The 10,000-nt window shown below is 42.3% G+C and overlaps 1 long non-coding RNA gene across 1 annotated transcript; it reads right to left on the reverse strand.

Annotated features, from left to right (window-relative positions):
* Positions 1-6,380: 6,380 nt before the first annotated feature.
* Positions 6,381-7,089, reverse strand: LOC121843233. Its single transcript, XR_006081475.1, has 2 exons — positions 7,030-7,089; positions 6,381-6,768 (listed from the first exon to the last, which is right to left on the reverse strand). It is a non-coding gene; the product is annotated as an uncharacterized LOC121843233 (long non-coding RNA).
* Positions 7,090-10,000: the final 2,911 nt, after the last annotated feature.

The raw sequence follows: 10,000 nt of genomic DNA on the forward strand, positions 1-10,000 counted from the left end.
GTAGAGAAGGACATCAGTAATAGATGGTTGAGGGTAGAGCAAAGGAGATCAGTAATAGAGGAAGGACAGGAGTAAAAACAAACTAAGTGTAACTACTATTATAAAATAGATTGTGACCCTAAAATGTATATAGTATGTATAAGCAGGACGTACAGGCCCAAGTGTTGTCCATTAGTTTACTCCAATTAGGGTTGTGTCACGTGTGCTCTCTCTCGGCCTCTAGGTCACCAGGCTGCTCGTTCTGAGCGCACACATGTCACCATCGTTACGCGCATAATGACACTCACCTGGACTCCATCACCTCCTTGATTAGCTGCCCTTTATGTGTCCCTCCCTTTGGTTCCTTCCCCAGTCGTCATTGTTTCTGTATCTGTTTTTCATGTTCAGACGCAGTTCGTGGTTCTTGTTGTATTTGTTTGTTTGTTTATTAAATGTATTCACTCCTGAACTTGCTTCCCGACTCACAGCGTGCATCCTTACAGACTGACGACTCTCCAGCATGCATCCTTACAGACTGACGACTCTCATGCATCCTTACAGACTGACTCTCCAGCGTGCATCCTTACAGACTGCGACTCTCCAGCGTGCATCCACAGACCGAGCGACTCTCCAGCGTGCATCCTTACAGACTGACGACTCTCAGCGTGCATCCTTACAGGTGGTAGGGTTAGAGAAGTAATAGACAAAAATATATTTAAAAAGCAAAGATATATATATATATATATATATATATATATATATATATATATATATATATATATATATAAATATATTTAGAGCAAGATATTTTTTATATATATAAATATATTTAGAGCAAAGATATATATATATTTTTAATATATATAAAAATATATAAAGATTTATGTATGTATATATGTATGTATGTATGTATGTATGTATGTATGTATGTATGTATGTATGTATGTATGTATGTATGTATGTATGTATGTATGTATGTATGTATGTATGTATGTATGTATGTATGTATGTATGTATTTGCAAAAGATGTATGTATGTATTTGCAAAAGATGTTAACTGGGAATTGTAAGTGATGCAGACTATTACATTGATGGACGCTACAATCTATCTGCAATATTAAAGCTGATCTACCCCATAAAAAAATCCAATTATAATCCCCTGTTTATGGTAGTCAGTGGGTCATCCACACTCCACCCTCCCCTGAGAGAGATCTTCCAGTCCAGTGGCTTGTGTTCACGGTCTGCTCAACCCTCTCTACAGGCTGGCCTGCCACTCTGGCTTTCCTTCAAAAGAGAGGCTCTCTCCTTCTCTCTCTCTCTCTCTCAATTTAATTCAATTCAATGGGCTTTATTGGCATGGGAAACACATGTTTACATTGCTAAAAGGAAGTGAAATAAATAATAAACATAGTGAAATAAATAATACAAAATTAATAGTAAACATTCTCATTCCTCTCTCTCAGCCTCTCTCTTCTATCCTCTCTCGCCTCTCTCTCTCTCTTTCCTCTCTCTCAGCCCCTCTCTTCTATCCTCTCTCGCCCTCTCTCTCTCTTTCTTTCCTCTGTCTCTCAGCCACTCTCTCCTATCCTCTCTCTTCCCTCTCTCTCTCTCTCTTTCCTCTCTCAGCCTCTCTCTTCTATCCTCTCGCCCTCTCTCTCTCTCATTCCTCTGTCCCAGCCTCTCTCTCTCTCCTATCCTCTCTCACCCTCTCTCTCTTTTTCCTCTCTCTCAGCCTCTCTCTCTCTTCTATCCTCTCTCTTTCCTCTCTCTCTCTCTTTCCTCCTCTCTCAGCCACTCTCTCTTCTATCTTTCTTCTCTCGCCCTCCTCTCCTCTCTCTCTTTCCTCTCTCTCAGCCCCTCTCTCTCTTCTATCCTCTCTCTTTCTTCTCTCGCCCTCTCCTCATCTCTCTCTCTCTCTCCTCTCACCCTCTCTCTCTCTCTCTTTCCCTCTCTCTCCAGCCCCTCTCTCTCTTCCTATCCTCTCTCTTTCCTCTCTCCCTCTTTCCTCTCTCTCTCTCTTTCCTCTCTCTCTCAGCCTCTCTCTCTCTTCTATCCTCTCTCTTTCCTCTCTCTCTCTTTCCCCCTCAGCCTCTCTCCTCTTTCCTCTCTCTCTCTCTTTCTCCTCTCTCTTCCTCTCTCTTTCCTCTTTCCTCTCTCTCTTCAATCCTCTCTCTCTTTTCTCCTCTCTCTTTCCTCTCTCTCTCAGCCTCTCTCTCTCTTCTATCCTCCTCTTTCCTCTCTCTCTCTTTCTCTCTCTCTCAGCCTCTCTCTCTTCTATCCTCTCTCTTTCCTCTCTTCTCTTCTCCAGCCTCTCTCTCTCTTCAGCCTCTCTCTTTCTTCTATCCTCTCTCTTCCTTTCCTCTCTCTTCTATCCTCTCTTCTTCCTCTCTCTTTCCTCTCTCTCTCTCTTTCCTCTCTCTCAGCCTCTCTCTTCTATCCTCTCTCTTTCCTCTCTCTCTCTCTCTCTCTCTCTCCTTTCTCTCTTCTCAGCCTCTCTCTCTTCTATCCTCTCTCTCTTCCTCTCTCTCTCTCTCTCTCTCTCTCTCTCTCTCTCTCTCTCTCTCTCTTTCTCTTTGCTTATCTTTCCCCTCTCTCTCTTTACTATCTCTCCTCCTCATATCCTTATCATGCCTCCAGATCTTTCTTCTAATTGTGTCTCCCAAAATGACCTTTAATCAACGACCTTTAATGAAATAGCTGTTGTTGTTATTGTTTGACTATCAGTCAGAGTCATTCATGTCTACTTCTCATTTTCCCATTGGATGACTCTTTCTCCACCTGATGGTTGCCGGGCAACAGAACAGAGCAGAGCAGAATGGAGCTGGCTGATGTTGTGTTGTGTGTAACGTTGAGTAGCTCTGTCACGCCCCCAGCAGCACTGTCAACACCGCATCCAGGCATAGAACACACACAATCAGTGTTACACACACTCACGCACACAATTAGTGTTACACACACACACACACACACACAAACACACACACACACACACACACACATCAGTGTTACTCACACACACAATTAGTGTCACACACACACACAATTAGTGTCACACACACACACACAATCAGTGTTACACATACAGGGATTGGATGGGAGTACTGTGGGATGTACAGTAGGAGGAGGCAGCCTTACTGCAGCATGAGAGCAGAACAGGAGCGCACAGTACAGCAGTCCACACTTGAACATCCCTCCCACACACCCCCACGGCTCGCTCCCCTCTCAGCATCTGTGCTGCTTCTATCTATCTATCTATCTATCTATCTATCTATCTATCTATCTATCTATCTATCTATCTATCTATCTATCTATCTATCTATCTGTCTCTCTCCTCTCTATCTCTCCCCTCTCCTCTCTATCTCTCCTCTCACTCTCTCTCCTCTCTATCTCTCCTCTCTCCTCTCTATCTCTCCTCTCTCTCTCTATCTCTTTATCTTACTTCGGCTCCCTGACTCTACCTCTGCAGTCTGATCCAGCTCCACCGTGCTGTGCTGGTCTCTTCTTTCTTGACTGAACCAGCCAGGGAAGATGTCGTCCAACCAGTCCCCAGGAGCAGGGTCTGGACCGGGGCCAAACCCAAATCCCAGTCCCCCTTCAGGAAGAGGGGCAGCCTGCAGTACTCAACCAGCCCATGTAAGGAGAGGGACCAGGGGATGGGGATGGAGGGGTAGTGGGTAGTTTATAAACCATGTTATCTGTGACTGAGTGTGTTGTGTATGTATGATTGATGAGAGGATGAGAGGATGCAGGTTATTCTCATTAAGATCAAATCTATTTTACTGTTGTCAATTACTTAATTACCTTACAGGATTAGGTCCTGTTTACATCGAAGCGTTCAGTCCATTTAGTAGGTGTAGGGAATATGATGAAGGCAGAGTTTCCATGGCAACGTTTTTCCTCGAATAGTTTGGGGAGCTCGAGACCTGTTGATCGAGGGGAAAGGAGGGGAATTTTCTCAACTAAATATTTAGTTTCCCAAAAAAAGCACCATGGAGTCCTTGATGCATTCAGTGATTTTCATTTTTGCTAGATGGTTCTTTAAAAGTAAATATAGAATTGTTGTCGTTTTTGCTTATCGTTAGTTTTCCACAAAACGGTGAGATTCAAGCCAGACTCGATTCATATTCTACGCTTGGATATTTCCGTGGACCCAGAGGCACTCTCTGTGATGGAGTGAAATATGCTGTAACCTTGCTGCACCAGTGATTCTGTGATCCTCGTTGATCCCTATAACTGAACGAGAGGATTAACTGTGCTGTATCACTATATGCACAGTACGCCAACTGTACGCCAATCACTCCGGCATCACCGCTACAGAACAGAGGATCTATCTGACATGTTCTGAGATCTAGAACCATAGAAATCACAGGAGGTTGGCGGCACCTTAATTGGAGAGGATGGGTTTGTGGTATGAGTGGAATGGTATCTAAATCATCACCTGGTTACCACCCGGTTACCACTTGGTTTCCACCTAGTTTCCATCTGGTTACCACTTGGTTTCCACCTAGTTTCCACCCAGTTACCACTTGGTTTCCACCTATTTTCCACCTGGTTACCACTTGGTTTCCACCTAGTTTCCACCTGGTTACCACTTGGTTTCCACCTAGTTTCCACCTGGTTACCACTTGATTTCCACCTAGTTTCCACCTGGTTACCACTTAGTTTCCACTTAGTTTCCACCTGGTTACCACTTGGTTTCCACCTAGTTTCCACCTGGTTACCACCTGGTCTATATTCGCTCCGTTCCAGGCCGTTATTATGAGTTGTCCTCCCCTCAGCAGCCTCCTGTGATAGAAATAGAAGATCTAGAAAGGAAAGGTAGAATGATCGGGGCGGCAGGGTAGCCTAGTAGTTAGAGCGTTGGACTAGTAACCTGAAGGTTGAAAGTTCAAACCCCTGAGCTGACAAGGTACAAATCTGTCATTCTGCCCCTGAACAGGCATTTAACCCACTGTTCCCTGGTAGGCTGTCATTGAAAATAAGAATTTGTTCTTAACTGACTTGCCAGGTTAAATAAAGGTTAAAAAAAAAAAAAATGATAGAACAGAATGTACAGTATATAATAGATAAAACATAGAATATCTATGTGTCTTAGACTATTACTTGGTGAAAGATGCACCACCCTAATCTGCTTAATTCCTGCATATTCTTCTTGCAGTTTCAGTGGGGAAAAAACACAGTTCAGTTATTTCTTGAAAATGTTATGCAAATGAGGAATAGCACATTCCTGTTGTGTAGGACTATGTGAATGTTGTGAAACACAGGAGTCAGGAGGAAGGTAGCTGACAGAGGTTTCATGCACTGATGGCCATGTTCTATATCTTTGAATTATGGGTTTAAAAAAAATCAACATGCAAATCAAGAGCTGGTGACTATAAGGTTCTATCTGCAAAAAGACCATTCTGACACAGTAGGCTTTAAAGTTCTGAACCTTCATTGGTTTGAATAGTGTCAGCAACATTTATTGTTTTTCTTGTATTCTTTGAACATGAATTGGGACATTTAGATTTCTATATAGGTAGAGAACATTGAACAGAACAATGCTGTGTCAATAACTCAACTGAGTGGGCCGTGTGCCTCTCCAGTCCCAGACCATGTGTTATTAACACCTAGCCCAGTAGCCAACAACACATCAGATGTCAAAACGCCACTACCGGTTAGATAATTGGAATTTTGTGATCTGTTTACATAACGTGTTATTAAATAAACACATTTATCTTTTTTTTTTAAGCAGAGCATTTACGTCTGTGCAAGAATTAATTTGCTTAAAGGGTAGGTAGAAAAAAACGTAATGGATTTGCATTAGAATACGCATTAAAAGTCCCAATGCAAAATTACATCTCACTTTTCAATTTTTAGAGTAATTACATTAAAACTGATCAGAATTCCGAAGAATGCGAAATCCTGCCGGAAAAAAACATAACGTGTGGCGTAATATGGAGAACCCAGCAAGCCAGCCTACTCCTAATAACAGTCAACTTCAAATGTACAGTGGCTTTTTTCACTTCCTGTGTTGTCAAGATGCATCAGCATCACATCACCTCCTGTGTTGTCAAGATGCAGCATCACTCCCTGTGTTGTCAAGATGCAGCATCACTCCCTGTGTTGTTAAGATGCAGCTTTCACCCCCTGTGTTGTCAAGATGCAGCATCACTTCCTGTGTTGTCAAGATGCAGCATCACTTCCTGTGTTGTCAAGATGCAGCATCACTTCCTGTGTTGTCAAGATGCAGCATCACTCCCTATGTTGTCAAGATGCAGCATCACTTCCTGTGTTGTTAAGATGCAGCTTCACTCCCTGTGTTGTCAAGATGCAGCATCACTTCCTGTGTTGTCAAGATGCAGCATCACCTCCTGTGTTGTCAAGATGCAGCATCACTTCCTGTGTTGTCAATATGCAGCAACTTCCTGTGTTGTCAAGATGCAGCATCACTTCCTGTGTTGTCAAGATGCAGCATCACTCCCTGTGTTGTCAAGATGCAGCATCACTCCCTGTGTTGTCAAGATGCAGCATCACCTCCTGTGTTGTCAAGATGCAGCATCACTTCCTGTGTTGTCAATATGCAGCATCACTTCCTGTGTTGTCAAGATGCAGCATCACTTCTTGTGTTGTCAAGATGCAGCATCACTTCCTGTGTTGTCAAGATGCAGCATCACTCCCTGTGTTGTCAAGATGCAGCATCACTTCCTGTGTTGTCCATATGCAGCATCACTTCCTGTGTTGTCAAGATGCAGCATCACTTCCTGTATTGTCAATATGCAGCATCACTTCCTGTGTTGTCAAGACACAGCTTGGAAAGAAAGGGGAGAAAAGGAGAGTAAAGTTGTCTGTCTGTCTGTCTGTCACACAAGCCTCTTCAGTAATCTCTTGTCACTAGTCTTGGAGAAAGTACTAAATTGTCATTTTTGAGTATAAGTAAAGATACCTTAATAGAAAATGATTCAAGTAAAATACTACTTCAGTAAAAGTCTAAAAGTTCCTGTTTTAGGCCTCCTGAGTGTCGCAGCGGTCTAAGGCACTGCATTGAAGTGCTAGAGGTGTCACTACAAACCCATGATCGATCCCGGGCTGTATCACAACCAGCTGTGATCAGGAGTGCAAAATGGTCAGGGAGGGTTTGGCCAGTGGTGCTTTACTTGGCTCATCGCTCTCTAGCGACTGGCCTCAGTCGTCAGTTGAACTAGCGTCCCACCTCGTCACCAGCCAGTGAAACTGCAGGGCGGCAAATTTAAAACAACAGAAATCCCATAATTAAAATTCCTAGTATTTTACACCATTTTAAAGATACACTTGTTGTAAATCCAGCCACAGTGTCCGATTTCAAAAAGGCTTTATGACGAAAGCACACCAAACGATCATGTTAGGTCAGAGCCAAGTCACAGAAAAACACAGCCATTTTTCCAGCCAAAGAGAGGAGTCATAAAAAGCAGAAATAGAGATAAAATTAATCACTAATCTTTGATGATCTTCATCAGATGACACTCATAGGACTTCATGTTACACAATACATGTATGTCTTGTTTGGTAAAGTTCATATTTATATCCAAAAATCTCAGTTTACATTGGCGCGTTATTTTCAGTAGTTCCAAAACATCCGGTGATTTTGCAGAGAGCCACATCAATTTACAGAAATACTCATAATCATTGCTAAAAGATACAAGTGTTATGCATGGAATTTTAGATCCACTTCTCCTTAATGCAACCGCTGTGTCAGATTTCAAAAAAACTTTATGAAAAAAGCACACCATGCAATAATCTGAGTACAGCGCTCAAAGACCAAAACAACCCAAACAGATATCCGCCATGTTGTGTAGTCAACAGAAGTCAGAAATAGCATTATAAATATTCACTTACCTTTGATGAGCTTCATCAGAATGCACTCCCAGGAATCCCAGTTCCACAATAAATGTTTGATTTGTTCGATAAAGTCCATCAGTTATGTCCAAATATCTCCTTTTTGTTTGCGAGTTTAGCCCAGTAATCAAAATTCATGAGGCGTGTTCACTAGGTGCAGACAAAAAGTCAAAAGTTTCCGTTACAGTCCGTAGAAACATGTCAAACGATGTAAAGATTCAATCTTTAGGATGTTTTTAAAATAAATCTTCAATAATGTTCCAACCAGAGAATTCCTTTGTCTTTAGAATTGCAATGGAACGCAAGCTAACTCTCACTTGAACGCGCGTGGTCAGCTCATGACTCTCTGGCAGACCTCTGACTCATTCCCCTCTCATTCGCCCCCACTTCACAGTAGAAGCCTCAAACAAAGCTCTAAAGACTGTTGACATCTAGTAAAAGCCTTAGGAAGTGCAATATGACCCCATAGACACTGTATATTCGATAGGCAAAGAGTTGAAAAACTACAAACCTCAGATTTCCCACTTCCTGGTTGGAGGTTTTTGCTGCCCTATGAGTTCTGTTATACTCACAAACATCATTCAAACAGTTCTAGAAACTTCAGAGTTTACTAATCTACTAACTCTACTAATTATATGCATATTATAGCTTTTATGGCTGAGTAGCTGGCAGTTGAATTTGGGCACGCTTTTCATCCAAAATTCCCAATGCTGCCCCCTACCCTAGAGAAGTTAAGAGTGCGGGTGTTAAGAAGCGCAGTTTGGCGGGTCATGTTTCGGAGGACGCATGACTCGATCTTTGCGTCCCGAGCCTGTTGGGGAGTTGCAGCAGCGATGAGACATGATCGGAAAACGGGTAAAGTACAACAACAACAAAAAGTCCTTTCAACAACTTCATTGTCCATTCAGTGTGGAAGTTGTCTTTGGATTGAATGAGGCAACAGGTTGGAACTGGAAGAGCTGTGGTAGTGAGCCTGGAATGGATGAACTGTTAGGATGAATCATAGCAGTTTAAGCAGAGAAACGGTTGGCTTGATATTAACACCTCTCCACGCACCATGTGTCCTGGTGGTGAACCTGGTACATTATATTGGATAGATCCAGAGAGAGAATGTTCTAAAAAGAGATGAGTCATTTCAAATGTCACCATCTGGTCAATTTAAACAGGGAGGGAGGGGAGGAGGGGAGAGAGAGAGAGAGAGAGAGAGAGAGAGAGAGAGAGAGAGAGGAGAGAGAGAGAGAGAGAGAGAGAGAGAGAGAGGAGAGAGAGAGAGAGATAGAGAGAGAGAGAGAGAGAGAGAGAGAGAGAGAGAGAGAGAGAGAGAGAGGGGGGGTGGATATGTGTCTGGTCACAGTAGACTTGACGTATTCCTAGTGGAGCAAAGCATAGAAATAGAATCAATTCAGTTTATCAGTCAAATTGCCAGGGTTAAAGGTTCCAAGCCCTTTCTAGAGATTATATTTCTATGGAGCAAAGGGCCTCATGGTCCCCATAGATTTGTTTTGAAATATAATGTAGGCCTTGTGTTGAGGTTAAAGAGTGTAGACACCTCCTTTTCCACTTGAGGTTGTATCAGAGCAAGGGAATAGTGGTGTAGAGTGGGCCCCACAGAACCTGGGAGTTTACGGCTAACACTGTGGTGGCCATAATGGGAGGGTGAGTATTGTAACCTTAGATTAGGTTTAATCCGAGGATTACCTAATAATTATTGATAATAATTATTAATCATTCCCACTATTGGTTTCGGTGTGTTTATGTATGACAGCTCAGAGACGTTTTTCCCCAATAACCCAAATCAAATCAAATCAAATTTTATTTGTCACATACACATTCTTAGCAGATGTTAATGCGAGTGTAGCGAAATGCTTGTGCTTCTAGTTCCGACAATGCAGTAATAACCAACAAGTAATCTAACTAACAATTCCAAAACTACTGTCTTATACACAGTGTAAGGGGATAAAGAATATGTACATAAGGATATATGAATGAGTGATGGTACAGAGCAGCATAGGCAAGATACAGTAGATGGTATCGAGTACAGTATATACATATGAGATGAGTATGTAAACAAAGTGGCATAGTTAAAGTGGCTAGTGATACATGTATTACATAAGGATGCAGTCGATGATATAGAGTACAGTATACACGTATGCATATGAGATGAATAA

Source organism: Oncorhynchus tshawytscha, unplaced genomic scaffold, assembly GCF_018296145.1.
Source record: "Oncorhynchus tshawytscha isolate Ot180627B unplaced genomic scaffold, Otsh_v2.0 Un_contig_10691_pilon_pilon, whole genome shotgun sequence".
Taxonomy (NCBI): Eukaryota; Metazoa; Chordata; class Actinopteri; order Salmoniformes; family Salmonidae; genus Oncorhynchus; species Oncorhynchus tshawytscha.